The sequence below is a fragment of the Hyaena hyaena genome, unplaced genomic scaffold (genome assembly GCF_003009895.1).
Source record: "Hyaena hyaena isolate Hyena2069 unplaced genomic scaffold, ASM300989v1 scaffold_420, whole genome shotgun sequence".
NCBI classification, from domain to species: Eukaryota; Metazoa; Chordata; class Mammalia; order Carnivora; family Hyaenidae; genus Hyaena; species Hyaena hyaena.
Genome location: NW_024081045.1, coordinates 84,090 through 108,518, shown reverse-complemented (window position 1 = coordinate 108,518; position 24,429 = coordinate 84,090). Strand labels below are relative to the sequence as shown.

The 24,429-nt window shown below is 37.6% G+C and overlaps 1 pseudogene; it reads right to left on the bottom strand.

Moving 5' to 3' along the window:
- LOC120245353 overlaps positions 1-23,950 on the bottom strand; it is a 49,427-nt pseudogene extending 25,477 nt beyond the window's left edge.
- Positions 23,951-24,429: the final 479 nt, after the last annotated feature.

Sequence of the window (24,429 nt, the reverse complement as noted above, 5' to 3'; positions counted from 1 at the left end):
AAGGCTTATTTGAAGAAATTATAACTGAGAACTCTCCTAACCTGGGAAATGAAACAGTCATTCAAGTTTAAGAGGCACAGAGAACTCCCTCAAAATCAACAAAAACACCAAGACTTATTTGTACCAAATACAAAGATAAAGAGAGAATTCTGAAAGTAGATAGGGACAAAATATTCTTAATCTACAAGGGTAGATACATAAGGTAACAGCAGATCTATCCACAAAAATTTGGCAGGCCAGAGGGGAGTGGCATGATATATTCAACATGCTAAACAGGAAAAAATATGCAGCTGAGAATACTTTATCCAGCAAGGCTGTCATTCAGAATACAATGAGATAAAAAGAGTTTCCAAGACAAGCAAAAACTAAAGGAGTTTCTGAGCACTAAACCAGCTCTGCAAGAATTTTTACAGGAGACCATTTAAGGAGGAAAGAGAGACCAAAAGCAACAAAGACTAGAAAGGAACAGTGACAATCTACAGAAACAATTTCACTAACTCCAAACCTATAATAATCATGCTGAATTTAATAAACCACTTGCTCCAATCAAAAGACATAGGGTACCAAAAATGGATTTTAAAACAGGATCCATTAATATGCTGCTTACAAGACTCATTTTAGACCAAAAGACACCTCCAGATTGAAAGTAAGGAGATGGAAAACCATTTATCATGCTAATGAACATCAAAAGAAAGCCAGAATAGCCATACTTATATCAGACAAGCTAAATTTTATTATTTTTAAAAATTCATTTATTTTTGAGAGAGAGTGTACCTGTGCAGGGGAGGAGCAGAGAGAGAGGGATAGAGAGGGAATTCCAAACAGGCTCCACACCAGCAGCACTGAGCCTAACGTGGGGCTCAAACTCACAAACCATGAGATCATGACCTGAACCAAAACTGAGAGTCAGATGCTTAACTGACTGAGCCACCCAGGTGCCCCCAGACAAACTAGATTTTAAACCAATGACTGTAATAAGACATGAAGAAGGGCAGTATATCATAATAAAGGTGTATATCCAACAAGAAGTTCTAACAATTACAAATATTTATGCCCCCAACTTGGAGAAAGCCAAATATATAAAATCAATTAATAGCCATCTGAGAGAAATTCATTGATAATAATACAATAATAGTAGGGGACTTTAACATATCACTTACAGCAAGAGAGACAGATCATCTAAGCATAAAGTCAAGAAGGAAATAATGGCTTTGAATCACACAATGGAACAGATGGACTTAACAGATATATTCAGAGTATGTTATCCTAAAGCAGCAGAAATTACATTCCTTTCAAGTGCACATAGAACATTCTTCAGAATAAATAACATACTGGGTCACAAATCAGCTCTGAACAAGTACAACAAGATTGAGATTACACCATGCATATTTTCCAACCATAATACTATGAAATTTGAAGTCAGCCACAAAAAAAAAAAAAAATGTAGAAACACCACAAAATCTTGGAGGTTAAATAACATCCTACTAACTAATGTATGGGTTAACCAGGGAATTAAAAAGAGAAATTTAAAAAAAGAGAAAAAAATTTATGCTTAAATTTCCATATAAAGCAAATGAAAATTTGCTTTATATGAAAGCAAATAAAAATGAAAATACGACAGTCCAAAACGTTTTTTTTTAATTTTAATTTTTTATTTTTATTTTATTTCTGAGAGAGAGAGAGGTGAGCAGGGGAGGGTCAGAGAGAGAGGGAGACACAGACTCTGAAATAGGCTCCAGGCTCTGAGCTGGCAGTCAGCACAGAGCCCGACGCGGAGCTCGAACCCACGAACTGCAAGATCATGACCTAAGTGAAAGTCGGACGCTTAACCGACTAAGCCACCCAGGTGCCCCAGTCCAAAACGTTTTGGATGCAGCAAAGGCTGTCATAAGAGAAAAGTATAGAGCAATAGAGGCCTTGTCCAACAAGGAAGAAAAATCTCAAATATACAACCCAAACTTACACCTAAAGTAGCTGGAAAAAGAAGAGCAAATAAAGCCCAAAATCAACAGAAGAAAAATAATAAAGATTAGGGCAGACATAAATGATATAGGAATCAAAAAAACAAAACAAAACAAAACACTAGAAGTGATCCACAAAACTAGGAGCTGGTTCTTTGAGATAATTAACAACAACAACAAAAACTAATCCTAGCCAGACTTATCAAAAGGCAAAGAAAAAGGACCCAAATAAATAAAATCATGAATAAAAGGGGACAGATCACAACAAAAACCATAGAAATACAAACAATTATAAGAGAATACTATGAAAAATTAAATCCCAACAGGTTTAGCAATCTGGAAAAAATGGATAAATTCCTAGAAACATATAAACTACTAAAACTGAAACAGGTTGAAATACAAAATTTGAACAGACCCACAACCAGCAAAAAATGGAATCCATAATCAAAAGTCTCCCAACAAAGATTCCAGGGAGGGATGTCTTCTCAGGGGAATTCGACCAAACATTTAAAGAAGAATTAAAACCTATTCTTCTGAAACTGCTCCAAAAAAATAAAAAGGAATGGAAAACTTCCAAACTCATTCCATGAGGCCAGCTTTAGCTTGATTCCAAAACCAGAGACCTCACTAAAAAGAACTATCAACAAATTTTCCTAAAAAGGAAAATTACTGGCCAATATCCCTGATGAACATGGGTATAAATATTCTCAACAAGACACTAGCAAATCCAACAGTACATTAAAAGAATTAACCATCACAATCAAGTGGGATTTATTCCTGGACTTCAGGGATAGTTCAATTATTCACAAATCAATGTGATACACCACATTAATAAAAGAAAGGAAAAGATCCATATGATAGTCTCAAAAGATACAGAAAAACATTTGGCAAAAACAGCATCCATTTTTGATAAAAACTCTCAAGAAAGTGGGGATAGCAGGAACATACTTCAATATAATAAGGTCCACAGCTAATATCATCCTCAATGGGGAAAAACTGACAGATTCTGCCCTAAGGTTAGGTACAAGATAGAGATTTCCACTCTCACCAATCGTTATTTAACAAAGTACTACGACTTCTAGCCTCAGCAGTCAGACAACAAAAAGAAATAAAAGCATCAAAATTGGCAGGGAAGAAGTCAAACTTTCACTATTCACACAAGCCATGATAGTGTATGTAGAAAACCCAAAAGATTCAACCAAAAGAATTGCTAGAACTGATACATGAATTCAGCAAAGTCACAGGATATAATATCAAGGTACAGAAATCTGTTGCATTTCTATATACCAATAATGAAGCAGCAGAAAGAGAAATCAAGGAATAGATCCCATTTACAATTGTACCAAAACCCATAAGATACCTACAAATAAATATAACCAAAGAGGCAAAAATCTATACTATGAAAACTACAGAATAATCATGAAAGAAATTGAAGAAGACACAGAGAAATGGAAAAATATTTCAGGTTCGTGAATTGGAAGAACAAATATTGTTTAAATGTCTACACTCCAAAACAATCTATACATTCAAGGCAATCCCTATCAAAATGCCTCTAGAATTTTTCACAGATCTAGAACAAACAATCCTAAAATTTGTGTGGAACCACAAAAGTCCCTGAATAGCCAAAGCAATTCTGAAAAAGAAAATAAAAGTAGAAAGCATTGCATTTGTGGACTTCAAGATGTATTACAAAGTTGTAATCATCAAGACAGTATGGTACTGGCACAAACACAGACACATATGTCAATGGAAAAGAATAGAAAACCCAGAAATGGACCCACAACAGTATGGTCAACTCATCTTTGATAAAGTAAGAAAGAATATCCAGTGGATATCCTCTGGAAAAAAGACACTCTCTTCAACAAATGGTGTTGGGACAGTGACATAAAGAATGAAACTGTACCACTTTCTTACACCGTACACAAAAATAAATTCAAAATGGATGAAAGATCTAAATGTGAGACAGGAAACCATCAAAATCCTATCAAAAGACATAGGCAGCAACCACTTTGATCTCAGCCACAGAAACTTCTTACTAGACATGTCTCTGGAGGCAAGAGAAATGAAAGCAAAAATGAACTACTGGGACTTCATCAAGATTAAAATCTTCTTCACAGTAAAGGAAACAATCAACAAAACTAAAAGACAACCTTCAGATTGGGAGAATATATTTGCAAATGACACATTGGATAAAGGGCTAATATCCAAACTCTATAAAGAATTTATGAAATTCAACACCCCAAAATAAATAATCCTGTAAAGAAATGGGCAGAAGACATGAACAGACATTGATCCAAAGAAGACATGCAGATGGCTAACAGTCACATGGAAGATGCTCAATATCACTCATCATCAGGGAAATACAATGAGATCCACCTCACTCCTGTCAGAATGGCTAAAATTAACAACTCAGAAAACAACAGATGTTGGTGAGGAGGCAAAGGATTTAGTGGGAATGAAAATTGGTGAAGCCACTCTGGAAAACAGTGTGTAGTTTCCTCCAAAAATTAAAAATAGAATTACCCTTACAACCCAGCAATAGCACTACTAGGCATTTACTCAAAGAATATAAAAATACTGATTAGAACAGGCACATGCACCCCAATGTTTATAGCAGCACTATCAACAGTAGTCAAATTACAGAAGGAGCCCAAATGTCCACTCATTGATAAATGGATAAAGAAGATGTGGTGTGTGTGTGTGTGTGTGTGTGTGTGTGTGTGCGCGCGCGCGTACGCGCATGCACGCATACAATGGAATATTACTCAGCCATCAAAACGAATTAAGTCTTGCCATCTGTAATACACGGATGGAACTAGAGTGTGTTATGCTAAGTGAAATAAGTCAGAGAAAGACAAGTACCATATAATTTCACTCAGATGAATCAGATGAACATAGGGAATGGGAAGGGAAAATAAGATAAAAACAGAAATGGAGGGAAATCATAAGAAATTCTTAACTATAGAGAAGAAACTAAAGATTTTTGGAGGGGAGGTGGGTTGGAGGATGGGTAAATGGGTGATGGGTATTAAGGAGGGCACTGATTGTGATGAGCACTGACTGTTATAACAGTGCAAGTGATGGATCACTAATTTCTACTCCTAAAATTAATATTACCCTATATGTTAACTAACTTGAATTTAAATAAAATATTGGAAGAAAGAAATAAAAAGAAGCACCTCAGAGCACAGGATGTAGGGCTTGGCGTAAGTGGCTCAGACCTCCATTGTTGGTGCTGTGCTGTTCACTGAAGTCCATGCTGATGGATGGGGGAGAAAAATGGAATCCTCCCTCTCCCTCTTGCTGAAGAGAGGAATTTGCAGCCACCATTCTCCAGGAAACACTCAGAGAAGAGTGAACAATCTCCCCTTGTGTGCTGCAGGGGTCCCTCAGATCCCTGTCTTTACCTGTCTGTGCCCAGGCTGTCCGACCACCTGGTAATGCAGTGCACCTGAGTTTCAAACCTCTGACTTTTAGGGACCTGCGCTGATCCTCTGGGAGAGGGTCTCGCCACACTGGGCCTGGACTGTTTTGTCCCAAAGGGTAGTCACAGAAATGCACAGGAGCTTGGAGTTTAGAGTAAAGCCCAGCAAAAACCCAGTGTTTTTGTCCCTGTGCTCAAGAACAGGGAAGCACAATGGTGCTCGCTGGCTCTTTGGGTCCCTGAGAGGCGGTGCCACCTCTCTCAGATGCTCTTCAAGAAGGAGGGAGACGTCTCTTCCAGTCATCCTAGATGTGATCCTCAGATCATGCCATCTGGGCCTGAGGTCCCGGCTCCTGGGCCTTTTCCCTCCTTCTCCACAGGAACGCCACTGTGCCCACTGAGTTCCACATCAGCCACGGCATCAGTTTCTAAAATGAGTTTTTTTAGTTCCGCTGGTGTAAAAACTCCCAATAAGCAGCCCCTTTCATTTTCCCAGTCATTGGTTTTGGGGAAGTGTTTTTCTTGTGTGATCCCTTGTGTGCTGAGCTCTCTCTCTCTCTGTCCTCTCTCCATGATCAAGGCTTCATCCCCTCCACAAAACCTGTGATTCTTTTCTCCCCCAGATCACGTCTCTGAACCTCACACCTCTCACAGCGTGGTCCCTTCGCTCCCTTTAGTTGTGCAGTTTGTCAGTCTTCTCTCGATTTCTTGAGTGTTCAGAATGATTTGATATTTATCTAGCTGTGTTGGAGGGATGAGGCAAGCATAGGGTTCCCCTTCTATTCCGCCATCTTAATTCCTTCTTTAATTTTATTTTAAAGTCTAGTATAGTTAACATACAGTGTTATAATAGTTTCAGGTGTACAATACTGTGATTCAAACTTCTATACATCACCCTGTGCTCATCACAAGTGCACTTCTCAGTCTCCATCATCTATTTTATTTATTTATTTTTTTTTTTTTTTTAAATATTTTTTTATTTATTTCTAGGAGAGAGAGAGAGACAGCGTGAGCGGGGGAGGGTCAGAGAGAGAGGGAGACACAGACTCTGAAACAGGCTCCAGGCTCTGAGCTGGCAGTCAGCACAGAGCCCGACGCGGGGCTCGAACCCACGAACCGCGAGATCATGACCTAAGCGAAAGTCGGACGCTTAACCGACTAAGCCACCCAGGCGCCCTCCATCATCTATTTTACCAATCTCCCACCCGTTCTCCCTCTGATAACCATCAGTCTGTTGTTGATAGTTAAGAGTCTGTTTCTTTGTTTTTCTCTATTGTTCTTCCTTTTGCTCATTTGCTGTTGTTGTTGTTGTTTCTTAACTTCTACATATGATTAAAACCATATGGTATTTAACTTTCACTAACTGACATATTATGGTTAGCATTACTACTCTCTAGCTCATTCATGCAGAATTTCATTCTTTTTATGGCTGAATAATATTCCATTGTGTATATATATCTATCTAGACATTTGGGCCGCTTCCATAATTTGGGTATTGTAAATAAGGCTGCAATAAACCAGGGATGCATGTATCCCTTTAAATTAGTGTTTTTATATTTTTGGTGTAAATACCTACAAGTGCAATAGCTGGATTGTAGAATAGACTTATTTTAACTTTTTGAAAAACTTCCATACTGTTTTCCAAAGTGGCTGCTCCAGTGTGCATTCCCACCAACAGTGCAAGAGGGTTCCCTTTCTTCCACATGCTCACCAACACTTGTTCTTTCTTGAGTTGTTGACTTTAGCCATTCTGACAGGTGTGAGATATCTCATTTGTAGTTTTGATTTGCATTTCTCTTATGATTAGTGAGGTTAAGCATCTTTTAATGTGTCTGTTGGCCATCTGTTGGCCATTTCCACAAAGTTCCCCTTTGTAGAAATGTCTGTTTATGCCTTCTGCTCATTTTTTAATTGGATTATTTGTCTTTTGGTGTTGAATTGTCTAAGTTTTTTTAATGTATTTTGGATACTAACCCTTTATCAGGTATGTCATTTGCAAATATTAAAGGTTTCACTCTTAATCACTTGGGGAAATATGGATTGATCAATTGTGCTAAGATAATCTAACATTATGGAATAAATAAAACTTGATTTTTACTTTAGAAGCAAGTTAATCCAACTGAATTCTAGAAATCCAAATTAGAAATTCAAATTTTAAAAAATCACACAAGGACAAGAATATGTATAACAAGAATAACAAGAATATGTATACTTATATAAGATATGTATAACAATATATTTTTAAGGTAGGGAAGATATTTTAAAGCATATTATCAGAGAAAAAAGCTCAAAAGAAAATATTGATATTTTGATTATTTAAAACTGGAATGTATATATGTAAAAAATACATCATCTGAACTGGATATTGGGTGATATATAATTGCTAATTTTATTAAGTTGGCAGTATAATTATGTGGATAATTCAATATTCTTACAAATATGTATGGAAATATTTAGGGGTGATGTATCATGACTTCAATAATTTGCTTTCCAGTGGTTTTGGAAAATATGTAGAGAACACAAACAAATAGGGATAATTGTTCACAATTAGTGTAAAGAGGTAAAGACTTTATGAGTACTCATTGTGTAAGTTCAATGCTTCTAGATGTTTGAAAATATTAAAAACTGAGTTTTGGAAAAATACAGTGTAAACAAATTTAGGAGGCAAATTGTACATTGGAAAAAATTCCTTGTAACTTACTGTGCCAAGGGACCTGGAGAAATCTTGCCTTAGGATGAACAATTTTTGGCCATTTGCCACATGAAATAAATGTTCTGTCTTCATCCAGGAAAAATACTTTAGGAAACTGACACTGGAGGATTATTGCACCACAAAGTCTTGTATATAAGTTATTACAGATGGAGAGAGGAAAATAATGAGATAAAAATAATTATGGCTTGCCCTGTATCATGAAAATGTTCTCAGTCATGAGCCACTGCAATGTTTTTATTAGAGTATCAAGTGCAGCTTTGTGCCCACTATGAGAAAGGAAAAGCTGTAATTGGATGCATCCCTGACAATTATCCCACACATTAAAGAGGGATGTGGGTCCTTCACCCAAGGAAAAAGCAGTGACTAGATGGTGTCCATGAAGGGCTACAATGGACTAATCTCATTTGGTCCCCATCTCCTAAAACAGAGGTAGTGTCCAATTCTGCAAAGGTCTAGGAAACAGATTAAAGAAATACACTTTGCCAAAAGCTAGCTGTAAATCCAATGCAGAGTTCACCCAATCATTAGGACTACTTGTCCAGAAATATAAAGAGGACTTAAAAAAAAAAAAAAAGACTCCTCTGACTAATGTCACCCTCTTGAATTCTGTTACAAGGAATCAATGCATAAATTAAGGGAAGGCAGTCTCCTCTAATTTTTGGTTTTGAATTCCCTAAAATGCACATAAGACATAGAAAAGGTGAACTTTAATATGTAAAGAACTAGGGGTGCTTGGGTGGCTCAATTGGTTGAGCTCTTGGCTTTGGCTCAGGTCATGATCTCACAGTTCCATTCATGGGTTTGAGCCCCACATCGGGCTCGCTGCTGTCAGCAAGGAGCATGCTTCAGATCTTCTGTCCCCACCTCTCTCTGCCTCTCCCCTGCATGTGGTCTCTCTCTCTCTTGCCCAAAAATAAACATTAAAAATTTAATATATAAAGAACTCTTACAAAACAATAAGATAAATATTTTTAGGAATAGAAATATAAGGAAAAGTCACAATCATGAAATTCACAAAGTAAGAAATATAAGTGCAAGCAGACAAATGAAAACAAGCTTAATCTTAAAACAAATCAATGAAAAGCAAATTATAACAACCAGAGAAAGTCATTTTTTATCTCTCAAAAAGACATACATTCTTTAAAGGATGGTAAAATGCAGAATAGATATTTCTTATATACTACTTATATATGAGCTATGGACAGAAATTTGGAGAAGGTGATTTGGAAAAATATCTTTAGCCAGCCAAAGTCTTAAATGTATGTATATATTTGCATATATGTGAAACAATAGGTGATTAATGAAATAAACTATGGCACATTCTTTTTTTTAAATTTTTAATGTTAATTTATTTTTGAGAGAGAGAGATAGAGCATGAGTGGGGGAGGAGCAGAGAGAGAAGGAGACACAGAATCTGAAACGGGCTCCAGGCTCTGAGCTGTCAGCACAGAGCCCCACGTGGGGCTTGAACTCATGAACCATGAGATCATGACCTGAGCTGAAGTCGGACACTTAACCAACTGAGCCACTCAGGTGTGCTCCAAAAGTGTATTATTTCAAAAAGAAAAAAAATGTGTAAAAAGTGATTCGTAGATGTTTCCCAACTTAACAAAAGTCAAATTGTAACCGAACTGTGAGTTTGCCCCTTAGTGGGTCACAGATTAAAACCACACAAGGTAGAGTTGCCACCACACACAGTAAAAATAAAAGTAAAAGTAAAGTAGAAATAAATAAACTTTATTTGCAGTAAATAAGGAGATCATGGGGAATGACTTCCAAAGCTGTGACTCCCTGAGCAGGGATGGCTGGGTTCCTTTTATTTAGGGTTAGGATGGATATTTGGAAAGGGGAGCCTTGTTGTCTTATGTAGAGGCTGGTATAAGGTCCTAATCACATGTGCCTTAAGGACACACGTCTACACATATATTGTATGCTATGGAATTGAGGCCTGTGCTCTTCCTTGGGCCCCAGAGATTTAGTATTATAAGGAGGTAACTGTTGGTCACTCCGTGGGTCATCTGTACAGGTGGGAGTCAGGGGTTAAGGTCAAACTGGTCTGGGTGGTCTGGGCTCCCAGAGCTCTTCATCCAGGCTGCTGCTATAGCTTGAGGAGTACTTTCAGTTCCCATCATGGGATGTTTCACCCCTCACATCTTTTGCCTAAGAAACTGGAAATAAGAGTTTAAGGGAAAATGCTGGACAAAGGCTGTTGGGGACAAGCAGGTGAGCAGTAAATTCTGGGGTCCAGCTGGGGACAAAAATGGTGACAAACAGTAAAACCAAAATTGAAAAATGCATGCTTTTCCTTCTAAACTCCATGGTTTTTTTTTTTTTAAGTTTATTTATTTATTTTGAGAGAGATGGAGACAGCACTGTGGTGGGGAGGAGCAGAGAGAGAGAGAGAGAGAGAATCCGAAGCAGGCTCTGTACTGTCAGTGCAGAGCCTGATGCAGGGTTTGAACTCACAAAACCAGGAGATCATGACCTGAGCCGAAACCAAGAAGTTGTATGCTTAACTGACTGAGACACCCAGGCACCCCTAAACTCCATGTTTTTGTCATTATGTCATATAACTTACTGGTTGAATTAAAAAATCCTATCTTAAAACAATGAGGCCAGATTATGCAACTCTTAAAAGCACACAGGTGGCCTTTTTGGGTTGATGGATTAGAAAAGTGTCCCCTTTTCCTGGCTGATATGGCTTGGTGCCAAGGCACTACCTTGGCAGTGCCAAGGCAGTACTGAGGCACTACCTCTGAGTTCTAATCAGTGGACACCTCAGCCTCTGTGCTCTGCACAAGCTGTGACACCGTCAGTGGGACCAGGGAATATGAAAGACCTTCAAGTTCATTCAGAGGTCACTGGATATAAGATTTATGATCTCTTCAAATAACCCAATCCTTCAGAAAATAGTAGCAAAAGATAAGTCAGAATTTCACCGGCACCAAGTGAAACTCTCCTGAATTCTATGGAGGAAAGTTCTTATTATATAAAACACTAATTATGTGCCGCCAGCCTCACTGAGAGAGAGAAGTAAATCACACGGAACAAGCACGAGAGCAGATATTTATCAACCACGGCAAAGATGATGGAGCATTACCTAATAAACAATAATAGACAGTTAATAAGACCCTCAAATCAATATTTTTCCACAATAATGCCAGAGCAATTCAGTTAAGATGAAAAAATATATAAATATGAGCTATTTTGTCAAAAGATGTACAGCTGCATTCAAAGTGAGAAAAATTTATAAGAGAGATTCTGTGAAATAACCATAAATATGGAGTTTTAATAACACAATATGGTCAATACAAAATATAATTAATCTAAGGTGCCATGACTTACATGAGGAATACACTTGATATTTATTCTAGAAAGTCTTCCCAACCTTAAATTGGTTTTACAATGTTCTGTGCCCCAAATCACGATCCAATCATTTCATTTGTATGCTTCTGGCCTACTGTTTTCACAATATGGCCAGAATTATACTATGTGGTTTCATCCTTTACCCAAATAGGGATATTTTAATACATTAAGAAGCTTGGGTTGTATCAGGAAAAGGTGTATCTTCTAATAGCTCTACAGCCAGATTTCCACCAACTCTTTCAGTGACTTGCCTTCATTAATTCTTTGACAGTGTTGTTTGTGGTCTGATGTTTGGAGTGCACGTCCCATGCTCAACCTGTTCTGCTCTGGGCTATAGAGTATCCAGATATTTGGTTAATTCTTATTTCCGGGTGTGCCTGTGAGCGAGTTACTGGATGAGATTAACATGTGAATTTGGCTGACTTGAGTAAAACAGATGCGCCATCCCAGCCTCCTAACCTAGCTGGGCTTCATTCAATCCACTGAAGGCCTGAATAGAATAGAAGACTGAGGAAGAACAAATTCTCTTTCCACCTACCTGTCTTTGAGCTCAGACATCTGTTGTTTTCTCCCTTCAGACTCATACTCAGATTAAAATTTATATAGTCTCTCCTGGTTCTCAGACCTTTGGACTGGGACTGGGACTATACCATCCAGGTACCACTCCAGGGCCCAGCTTGGGACTCTCAGCCTACATAGTCATCAGGTAAGCCAGTTACTTATAGTAAATCTCTCTCCTTCCCTGCATGGATGGATGGATGGATGGATGGATGGATGGATGGATGGATGGACAGATGGATGGATGGGTGGGTGGTTGGATGGATGGATGGATGGATACATACATACATACATACATACATATGGAGGTGGAGGTGAAAGTAGATATATATATATTAGAATACATGTCTCTTATTGCTTCTGTTTCTCCGGAGAACCCAGATTAACACAGATGATTACAAAGAAAAGACACAGGTAAACACATACACGCAGTGCAGATCATATGAGAAACTGTGCAACATCAAAAAGCAGGCATGATCTATATACTCAGCATGCAGAGAAAAAGATGTTTCTGAAGAAAAGAGGTGCTATGGGGGAAAAGTTGATCTAGGTGGTGTTTACATGGATGAATGTATGTGTACAAATTCATCAAACTGTACTCCTAAGGTACATGCACTTTACTGTGTTATACTTCTGTGTAACAAGCAAAAGTACACGAGAGGAAAGAATTCAATAACAGATTGGGAAACTGTAACCAACAAAGTCTCTACACATCAAACTAAATTTAATGAATAATGTTAAACTGCCCCCAACAACCACTATTACAGTAATTAAGAGGATGGAAGAGAGATAAGCAATTTGAGGGCCTATCTTCTAGACCCAAACTAGAAATACTAGGTGAAAATCAGAAGCAACTATCAAAGAAAAAAAAGAACCTACTTATTGATGTGTTGATTATTCTTTGCTAAGACTGGTCCTTTGCTTCACAACTATGTTGTGCCTGTTATCTGTAAATAAATCATCCCCAACATTTGGGGACTTAAAGGAGCACTGTCTATTTCCTTACAGCCCTATAGATTAGTAATTTGGGTGTGGGGTGTGCTCAGCTAGGGCTGGGCTTACTCGTCCTTTGTAGTCAGTTGGAGGTCAGCTGGGAGTGGACTGGTCCCAGATAACCTCACTCACACTGAGGGCCTCAGCAAAGATGGTCGAATGTCTGAGACAGCTGGACTTCTCTCTTCATGAGATCTCTCAAGTTGCTGGCCGGGACTTGTGAGTAAGGGACAATATTCCGGGTATTCCACTGCTGGAGTGGAAGTCCCACAGCCTCTTGAGATCCAGGTTCAGAAGTGACAAAACATACTTCACCATATTTTCTTGTTCAAATGAAGTCATAGAGCCGACCTGGATTCAAGGGGGGAGAAATAGATTCCACTTTTTAAAACATTTTTTAAGGTTTTATTTATTTTTGAGAGAGAGAGACAGCATGAGCAGGGAAGGGTCAGAGAGAGACGGAGATGCAGATTCCGAGGACAGGCTCCAGGCTCTGAGCTAGCTGTCAGCACAGAGCCCAATGAGGGGCTCAAACTCACGAACCGTGTGATCATGACCCGAGCTGAAGTCAGATGCTTAACCGACTGAGCCACCTAGGCGCCCCTAGATTCCACCTTTTGATGGGAGGGACAGCGAAGTCATGGAGGCATGAGTATAGCATGAGAGAAATTATTGTAACCATCTTTGCAAACAAGTTTCTCAGTTTTTCCTTTCACTTAGAACAACATTGTTTATTTGTTGAATAAATTAGTATTTCCAGTATACACCGCACTGCATTTTGTGGTATCTTACTTAGATGTTTCATTAAGAAACTCCTATTCCAAATCAAATAAGCATTCACCTACATTTTCTTCAATTATTTTAATTGCTTTAGTTCAGCGTTCAGCAAACCATTTTCCTTAATGGGCTAGATAGTAATTATTTTAGTCTTTGTAAGCAATAGGGTGTCTGTGACAATTCTGCCTGGAAAAGCAGCCATTGGCATTATATGCACAAATGGGCAAGGCCATGAACAAATAAAAGCTTACTTACAAAATCAGGGGATGGGCTAGATTTGGACCTTGGGTTGTGCGTTGTTCATATCTGCTTTAAGATATCTGGATTTATGTTTATGTATGTGGTGAGAAAAAAACACATACTTTTTAAACAATATCATAAAATTTAATAATTATTTAATTATTTAAAATTTAATAATTATTAAATGAATAGTCCTTTTCTTACTCTTTGTTACGCTATATTTGTCACCTAGTATTAGAATCAGTTTTCATGCCATACATGTAGTTCCACTAATCCTACTCATGCACTGTAAATATCTAGGAAGTCACATCATGTTTAATTATGTTTACTCTTTTTGCTTGAAAAGTGAAATATGCCCTTATTCTCCTTTTTTTTTTTAAAGTATCTCTGCTTATCTTTCCAAAGCATTTTTGTAAGTGAACTTTAGGATAACTTATTTTTTTAATTTTCAGACAATTTTTCATTGATAGTTTCACAAGAGTTGTATTAAAATTTTGTATTAGTAAGGAAAAAAGTCTTTACAATATTAGGTTTTCTCCTTCAAAATAATGGCACTTCTCATCACTTAATCCTTCTTTAATCTATGTATTAGATTCTTAGTTTTCTTCTGAATTCGTCAACACATTTCTAAGATTCTTACTAGATATTTGTGGCAAAGAATACTGGTGCTCACCAATATCTATGTTTTTCTTCTTCTTCCTGGCCACAGAGGAAGACTACATTTCCCAGTTTCCCTTGACGTAAGGTGGGATGATGAGATGGATTCTGGTCAGTAGAATGTGGATGAAAGTAATCTATAATCTTCCATTCTCCTTCTGCTGTCTCCTAGATGGATGTGGAAGATCCTATAAAAAGCTCTAAGGCTCTAGAAGATGTCAAAACTACTAAAAGGAATTTGGACCAATTTAAGCTATTGAGGAAGACCGCCTGTCAGAATTCATTTGCATTATAATTGTGAGGTAAACTTTCAGCTGTCCAGCGAGGGGTACCATTTTTGTATAAGTTATTCTTCTCTGACTTATATAGTATTCTGTATTTTTATTCCAATTGTAAATGAGTTCTTGTTTTGTTTTATATTTTCTGATTGATTATCTTCTACATAGGAAAATTATTGATGTTGCTAATTTCTAGATAGTTTAATCTTGTAAATTTACTAATTTCCCTGATTTTTATTGTTTTTCACTTGATTCTCTTTTGACTGCCAATTTGGCTATGAGCCAAATAATATTATTTATCTCTTCCTTTTGGAATAATTGTAACTCATATTTCTATTTTTTAATTTGTTGATTCCAGAAATTCTGCAGTAATTATAAAAGAACCAGGGAAATGAAAACCATTTGACTTTGTTGAAAATGTCATAATGTCAATATTCTTGGTGTACCTGGGTGGCTCTGTCAGTCCGACTCTTGATCTCAGTTGAGGTCATGATCTCATGGGTTTGTGAGATTGAGCCCTGTGCTGATAGCACGGAGCCTGCTTGGGATTCTGTCTCCCTCTCTCTGCTCCTCCACCACCCGCCAGGCTATCTTTCTCAAAATAAATAAACTTTTAAAAATATATTGTTTCATAAGAGATATATGGTCTTTACCATATTTTTGTACTTATTTTTTAAGAATGAGTACTGAATATGAAAAATTTATTATACATTTTTCACTTTTGTCCTATTTAATAAACTATATTCATTGATTTTCTAACATTAATACATTCTCCTATTCCTTAATTGGTCATGGAAATTCAACTTTTGGAAAACAATGTTGTCTTCAGTTTACTGGTAAAGGAATTTATGTATCCTTTGTTAGGGAACTTAAGCATCTATATTTCAGTTAAAAGTTGTAGCTTCAGGGGTGCTTGGGTAGCTCAGTCAGTTAAGCATCCGACTTCGGCTCAGGTCATGATCTCATGGTTCGTGGGTTCCAGCCCCACGTTGGGCTCTGTGCTGACAGCTAGCTTAGAGCCTGGAACCTGCTTCGGATTCTGTGTCTCCCTCTCTCTCTGACCTCCCCTGCTCATGCTGTCTCTGTCTCTCTCTCAGAAATAAATAAAACATTAAATTTTTTTAAGTTGTAGCTTCAGTTTTGGGTTGCATATATTAAGTTTTACTGTTAATATTATTTTGGATTTCATTGAATTCTGGAGCTTTTAATCAGTTTTGAGTCAACCTTATTCCCTTCTTGTGGCCCAGGGATAGTGAATAGTTGAATATTATGGGTAACATAAAGTTTAATATGTACTTCTCCTTTCTGCATAAAAATATGACCATCAGTAAAATTTCTAGATCTGATTTCCTGGAGACATGATAAAAGTAGAATATCAACTCATTCTTAGACAACACTGTTTATGGTAAAACCTTGCTGTAAAAATGTATCTGAACTAGGAGAATTTTAAATACCTTTTAAGCCATATATTTGGGTTTCCTTGAGTGTAATGATCTTGTAATTGGGTGTCTCCCTTGCAGGTACTGTAGAAGCATACCTCTGCAAATATTATGAGAGATTTTGTTGTCTGTGCATCATGAGGTTTTCAAGCTAGGGACTCACCCTCCTCAACCATGACTGTCTCATCCCTTTGCACCTGAAAACAAAAATATATTTGCCGGGTGATTTTTGGACTACTGCAAAGAATACCACAGAAGAAAAATACCTGCTCCCACATTGATAGCATGATGTGTTTCTTGCTCTGTATCTTCCTATGTGATTATCTTACACTGGCCTATGTTATTCTTGTGAGTCTGAATGTTTAATTGAGTTTCAGAAGAAGATCGTTTGGTGGGTTTTGAAACGCCATCATGAGCACAGTGTTTTTCTTCACCGCGATCTTCATTTAGCTCATTATTGGAATCCTTACAGGCCATGTTGATGGTTTCAGTTTGGTAAGCACAAGACTTACGTGACTTGGGGCAACACCACTCCATGCTGCCTCCTTCCACGTTGTCTATATGCAACTGAGACTGAACTTGGTGTTGGCTGATGGTAATTCCAACTAACATTTCTACTTCCTGTACATAGGGTTTTCACTATCTCTTGTCTAGAGTACTTGTAGCTGTCTTGAAAAATGCCCATCATAGGGTGCCTGGGAGGCTCAGTCGGTTAAGCGTCCGACTTTGGCTCAGGTCATGATCTCATGGTTTGTGGGTTTGAGCCCCATGTCAGGCTCTGTGTTGACAGCTAGCTCAGAGCCTGGAGCCTGTTTCAGATTCTGTATCTCCCTCTCTCTCTGACCCTCCCCCGTTCACACTGTCTCTCTCTCTCTCAGAAATAAATAAAACATTAAAAAAATTTTTTTAAAAGAGAAAAGAAAAATGCCCATCATGCCACAGTGACAGGAGGCTGTGGCCTTAGTTATTGTGGCCATAGTTATTAGAAAGTTTTTATTTGATAAGGTCAATGTCTGAATCACATGCGGTTTTATTTTTATTTTGTGTCAATACTCTTGGTCATTGGTAATTTGATTTTGTTTGTAGACATACCTGGTGATTTGGTTTGAATGTCTGTTTTCAACTTAAGTAACTACACTTTTGAATTTTTAGAAATTCTATTTACTATTTCTCAAAAATTTGGGGTCTTTCTATTGATTATAATGTCTATTCCTTCTTCTACATGTATGAGTATTTAAAAATAATTTGTATGTAGGGGCACCTGGGTGGCTCAGTTGGTTAAGTGTCTGACTTCGGCTCAGGTCATGATCTCATGGTTCATGGGTTCAGGCCCTGCATCGGGCTCTGTGCTGACAGCTCAGAGCCTGGAGCCTCCTTTGGATTCTGTGTCTCCCTCTCTCTCTACACCTCCCCAACTCACTCTCTGTCCCTCTCTCAAAAATGAATAAACATTAAAAATTTTTTCAAAATAAATAAAAATAACTTGTATTTATAATAAAATAATATTATACTTAGTTGACTCAGTCAGATTCTTTTATTTGACCTTCTTTAAATGCCATGTTTTGGATTGCTTATTGCTTATGGGTAATTTCCTGTGTGGTTTATTATGATATGCTAAGTTATGTCATGGAAACTAATAATTTCCAAATTTAAGTGTTTTAAAAATTCATATCTATTGTGCTGCTGGTTCAAATTACCCTCTAAGGCAGTGTCCTCTTTAGGAGGGCTCATAATTGCATGTTCATTATCATGATACACTACCACAATTAATCACCATGGCAGAAAAAGAAAATTATAAAGAACAGCACTCAAACACTTAAATGCTTCTGGCAAGAAATGACCATGTAATTTACACTCACATTCCATTGGCCAGAGCATGTCATGATATTCTAAGAACATGATATTCTAAGGAAAGGGAAATGCATTAATACTGAATATCTAAATGTGGAAAACCCAGAAATGTTGGCGAGTAGCCTTAGGAACTACCGTCTATGGCATCTAATTTTTTTATTACGATTTCAATTTGTTTGGAAACTTTCCACTGTGAGTACTCTGTGCCCTATATATTTAAGATGTCCTTACAGAGAAGATTTGTATTAATTTCTGCCTGATGCCCCAAGGATTTTATATATAGTCAGTTTTGTGTTATTTTTCCAGCTTTGGTTTTCTCTACTCACAAATTATTGGCTCCATGCTTATAGGTTGCTGAGGTTTAGACTTTTCATATTTCACTGGATTGTTCACCTAGGAATTTTGGACCCATTACATGAAAGAGCTATTTTTGGACCCATTACACAGCAATCAGGGTTCCCATTTTCTACCTTTTCTATTCCTATACATATCCGAACCCCAGCCGCCAGCATTTAAAATGCATACCCTCTCTTGATGTCTTCATAAATACTGTACCATTGCTTTTTTCACTTAACATGCTTTAAATGAATGTCCTCTGTATGTCACTTGATGTTTCCTGGTAATGCATTCAAATATTTATTAAAATTTATTCTGCATTTATGTTTTGTCTGTGTTATTCAATCTATCAAGTTGCCAGAAACACAAGTGCTGTGCTGCGTGTTTGTTTAATTGCCAATCTTCTCTCCAGTACTGTAATTATCTCAAAGATAGGAATCATGTCAACTTATGGACTGTATCTCCATCTTGTTTCCCTAAACTGAGTAAATGTTTGACAACTGAGAGAGAATTAACTCTTACCACCAGAAGGTAATGGATAGTGTTTCTCTTCCTGCACATGTATGCCTCTTATCCTATCAACAGATGGGAACTATTTTCCTTCCCTTGAATCTGGGCTGGTCCTTTGACTTGCCTTGTCCAATGGAAATCATTGGAAATGATGGTCTGGGACTTCCAATCCCATGCCTTCAAAGGATCACAGCTTCTAGTCTCTTATCTTGGAGCTCAGCCCTCTGGCTGCTAGGAAGCCCAGACTAAAGTACTAAATGAGAATATATGAAGAGAAGTCCTACAGAATGAGCTGTCACCTGAGGTATTCCAGCCCCCCACAAGCTTTCAGCTGAATGAATATGCATAAGAGACGTTAAATAATTCTGCAGGAGAACTGCCCAGCTGAGCCCCAGTCACCCATGAAACTGTGAAAAATAAATTGCTGCTGTTTAGGCCTCCAAATTTTGGAATGGTTTATCACATAACAGTCAAGGGTACTTATTGGAATGAGCATTGGGTGTTGTACATAAGTGATGAATCATGGGAATCTACTCCCAAAGCCAAGAGCGCACTGTATATACTCTGTATGTTAGCTAACTCAACAACAAATTATATATACTTTAAAAAGTTGATAATTGAGATAATTTGCTAATAACCAGTAATTAAGAATGCTATTGAGATAATGGAAGAGAATTTGACACTTATTTTTAAATTACAATTTTTTAAGGGAAAGAGTCCAGAAAGTAAATTACTGTCTTTCAGGTGACAGGACTAAAAGAAAACAACTTTAATTTAATCAAGCAATTGTGAAAATTTAAAAACTGCTTCCAAAAATGAGATACTTTGATATTTGGAGACAGATCTTTTCTTCCGCTAAAAGGTAAGCAGTTAGTTGCTTTGATTTTGCCAACTGGGTTTCTGAAAGGTTTACTGAATTAAAAGTTAGTTTTATTACCTATGTACCACCTCTCAGTTTTATACAGCGGAATTTTTAATACATAGAAAAATTATAGATTTCTGCCCCAGGAAACTCACTAAAGATTTTCTCACTTTCAAATGATTTCAATTCTTTAGTGAAATCTGGCATTTAAAAATAAAACAAACGATTCCACTCCAGAATTCATGCCAAACAAGTCTTCAGCAAGAATCACCATGAAGACCGTAACTTCCATGCTTGTGACATTTCATAAATTCTGACTGTACATTTTAGAGAAATGAAATGAATTCTAAATTGTTAATCCATTTTATTACAAATGTGAAATAACACATTTCATATTATAGCATTATAATTTTGATATAATGGATGTCCATATGAGGGCAATAAAGTCATTCCCATGCATTTCAGCAGTACTGTCCAAAAGATGTCAGAATTTTGGATGAGAATAACTTGGAGGAGGTTCATGAAGAATATAAAGCATGATTCAGCTTTATTCTTGGTGACTGATGTATTTCTGCAAAGTTTCTGAAAGAAAGAAAGAAAGAAAGAAAGAAAGAAAGAAAGCAAGCAAGCAAGCAAGCAAGCAAGCTAGCTTTCTCTAACCTGAACATTTTTTATTTGATCTTGTAGAAATAAAGTACATTTATCATCCATATCATTTATGCTGATGCTTACTTAAGCATGAAATGAAAGAAAAGGTGAGAAAATAGGGCGGCTACTCATTGTTAAGCACGTGTTAATGACATCCCTACCTTCTGTATGAACTCAGCATAAAACTTTTAGTCTTAATATAGCTCTTCCAACACAGTTCCTCTGACATTATTCTTTTACTAAATCATCACCTAGAATACAATAGGGTAATTGTATCCTATTGGTGGAAGAAAACTATTGATACTTGATTTCCTTTTTATCTAGGAAAAGCCACATCAAGTGAACCTGGTTATTAAGTAAATAGCAAACAAATTGAACGCTGCAATAAATGTCTTCATCTGTAGAGTGCCTGGGTGGCTCAGTTGGTTAAGCTGCCAACTCTTGATTTCAGCTCAGGTCATGATCTCATGGTCACTAGGGAGATCGGGTCCCATGTTGGGCTCCAGGCTGGGCATGGAGCCTGCTTAGGATTCTGTGTCTCCCTCTCCCTATGCCCCTCTCCTGCTCTCTCGCTCTCTCTCTCTCTTCCTCCTTCTTTCTCTCCCTCTCTCTCTCTCTCCAGCTCAAAAACAGTCTTCATCTACATACATTACAGAGAGGAAGAAATGAAATTGTAAATACAGATTTAAAATGAATTTAAGATAAGTATAAAAATATTGTACTGTGAGGCATTATGTAAGTGAAATTCAGATGGCTCTTAAATGATGGGTTTCAAAGGATGTACAATTTTCACTACAGAAAAATTTAACTTAGTCCAATAGAACATCGACATTCTGCTGGTTTGAATAGTGGCTATATGAGCTATATCTATATTGTACTAAATAACTAGAAGAAAAATGAAATATATAAATTTCCTTGCCTTTATCTATGTAGTGTCACAGCACTGGGTACCCCTTTCTCTTTGACTTCTAGCACTGCAGTTCCCCAGGGCTCTCTCACTGGACTTCTTTCTTTTCTGGCTACACACAAGAAACTCTCTATCTTCACTTAATTATCGATCAAGAGCCTGGCAGCGATACAATGTGTGCATTCACACATACACATACACACACTAATTCTTGAAGCTCAAACTTCATTAAATAAAATAATTCCACTTTCAACCACATTGTGAAAAGATGACATATGTTTCCTTTAATAGAAAACTGTCTTTAACAAAAGAAGCATACAGCCCACAGGAGGAGGCAAAGAGCTATGTAGCTTTTTTTCTAGAAGAGTTTGTGCTGTTCCTTCTAAAGGCAATGACCTGCAGATATTGGCTAAGCTCTCCCTATATGGCTCCCTAACGGGAGCTGAGAAGTGGTGGCCTGTGTCTGACAGGGAGACTTATTCTACCCCCTGCCTCCTACCCAGGCAGAACTCCTCCTTCTCTGTCCCCAACACAACTCCTTGAGGACTCATCTCTTGCTTTCCAAAGTCAAGCTCAGGTGCAGATGTACAGTAATTTCCTTCTTCCTCCACATTGTTACATTCTTTCTGGTTCTGTTTTTATGTCACAGCTCTGTGCCTGCCTTTCCTCACGATTTGCCTTTGATTTTCAAAATACCGATTCTTTGTGTATACGTGTTTGTGTGTATATATATATATGTATATACGTATATAAACATGTATTTATGAATATGTACATATTCTTAAAAAGCCTGTTTTTAAAATATATATAATATATATTATATATGCATTGTTTTTTAAATTTTTAAATCTTGAACTTTGGGCTTGTATATCTTTGTTTATTCCCTCCTGCTAATTTCTTCTATAAGCAATGTATGGCCTCTGACTGACTAGGGAAAAAGTAACTTAAGTGACTAGATATAAAAAACATAGTAGTCAGTATTTCTATATATGACTATAATATTTCCCTTGAAGCAATATGTTAAATCCAGCAAACTTGGGGGATCAAAGCATCTGTAAATCTTTTAAGAAGATACCCAGCATATTTATAGTCTCAGCCTCCCAAAATCCAATGCATCTTAAAAGGTTCATCTTCAAGCAACCTCAGTGAAATACTTCTCACCTCCCCCAAGATATACACAAATAACCATATATGTTTTATTATAAATACTCTAATGAGTGCTTCCACTGCAGCAGTCAATGTGCTCTTGATAAGTCCCACTTCTTCTCCATCCTCTACCCTTGTTCGACATTCTGCTGGTTTGAATAGTGGCTATATGAGCTATATCTATATTGTACTAAATAACTAGAAGAAAAATGAAATATATAAATTTCCTTGCCTTTATCTATGTAGTGTCACAGCACTGGGTACTCCTTTCTCTTTGACTTCCTAACACTGCAGTTCCCCAGGGCTCTATCATTGGACTTCTTTCTTCTCTGGCTACGCACAAGAAACTCTGTATCTTCACTTAATTATTGATCAAGAGCCTTGTTCCTCAAAGTAGCACCAGTGTCTGTGAAGAAACCTGTGAGAAATGCAAAGCCCTAATCCTCATCCTTCACTTCCTGATCCAGAAGCTGCATGTTTGCAAGATCCTCGGGTGGCTCATAGTCACACCGAAGTTTGAGAAAAGCTCGAGCACCACTAGAAATGTAGGAAGAGGGTCTCCGAATTCCTACCGCTGCCTATCTCCCACGTCTAGAATTGCTTTGCCGTCACTCTAAAAAATAAGGGCAAAAATCACTCTTCCCTTTATCCTTAGTTACTTCAGGGTAACTCCCCAATCATTCTTTGAAAACTTCTGCCTAATTCCTGTGAGGTTCTGTATTTCCCTTTCTCTGATCCCATCTCTAATCCTCCTTTCCTTGAAATTCTTCCATTCTGCGATCTGGAATGCATGGTTAGTTATCAATAAATTCCCAGTGATTTCCTGTATCAGAATATTTCCTTCACTCCTGTGCGGCTCCAGCATTGCTTAGCCTGTAGCTCTGTCCAGGAGAATCTTTTCTTTCTCCATCCCACTGCCTAACACTAGGACCAGAGATGTGGTAGGTATTCTCCTTCCTCCTCAGTGCAGCTTTGAGATCGATCCATCATCTTCTCAAAACTCCACTCTCCAGCTTTCAACCTCAGAGCATCAATCAGTACCACTCGCTGCCCTTCTTAAGAGTGTCATCTACAAACTCTTGAGTCAGTCCTTTCTCCCACCTCATTCTGGGAAGATTTCATTCCTAGCTTGCTGTCACCCTGTCCATCTCTACTTCTGTTATAATTGTTGGTGATCTTCATATCCACAAAGGTAATCTTCTCAATTCTTTGAATTTCCAGTTTCTTGACGTCCTTACCTCCAAGGATTTGGATTTTCATTCTCTCATAGTTGTTGATTCCCATGGTCCTTCCAAGTGCTATAACTAGTCATTACCAGCAACTACAAGTTCTCCATAATTTGAATTCAAGAACTGTGCTTTCCACCACAAACTCCTGTCTTCTAGCTCACTGGCTGTAGTATCTCAGTTTCAACAAACCTTCAGCCCATTGGAACGCACGATCTATTGTGTCTCACCCAGCTCTTGTCTTCTAATTTTTACCCAGTTTAAATACCATGACACATCATTATATCACTCTCTGACATGTACCCTCAACCCACTTATTTTTTTCTTCATTTCTTCACTTAGAAAAATTCCTGTTTATTACCCTATAATATACTTTTTCCCTTTATTAGCAAGAACGAGCCATTCCCACTGCTCGGGCAGTAGATCCCTCTCTTCTCACCCCTGCATTATAAATGTTTCCTTTCTCCCCTGGGCCATTCCTATCACTATAAAAATACATTACCATTTCTCTCATCTTAAAAAGAAACCCCCTTTTGA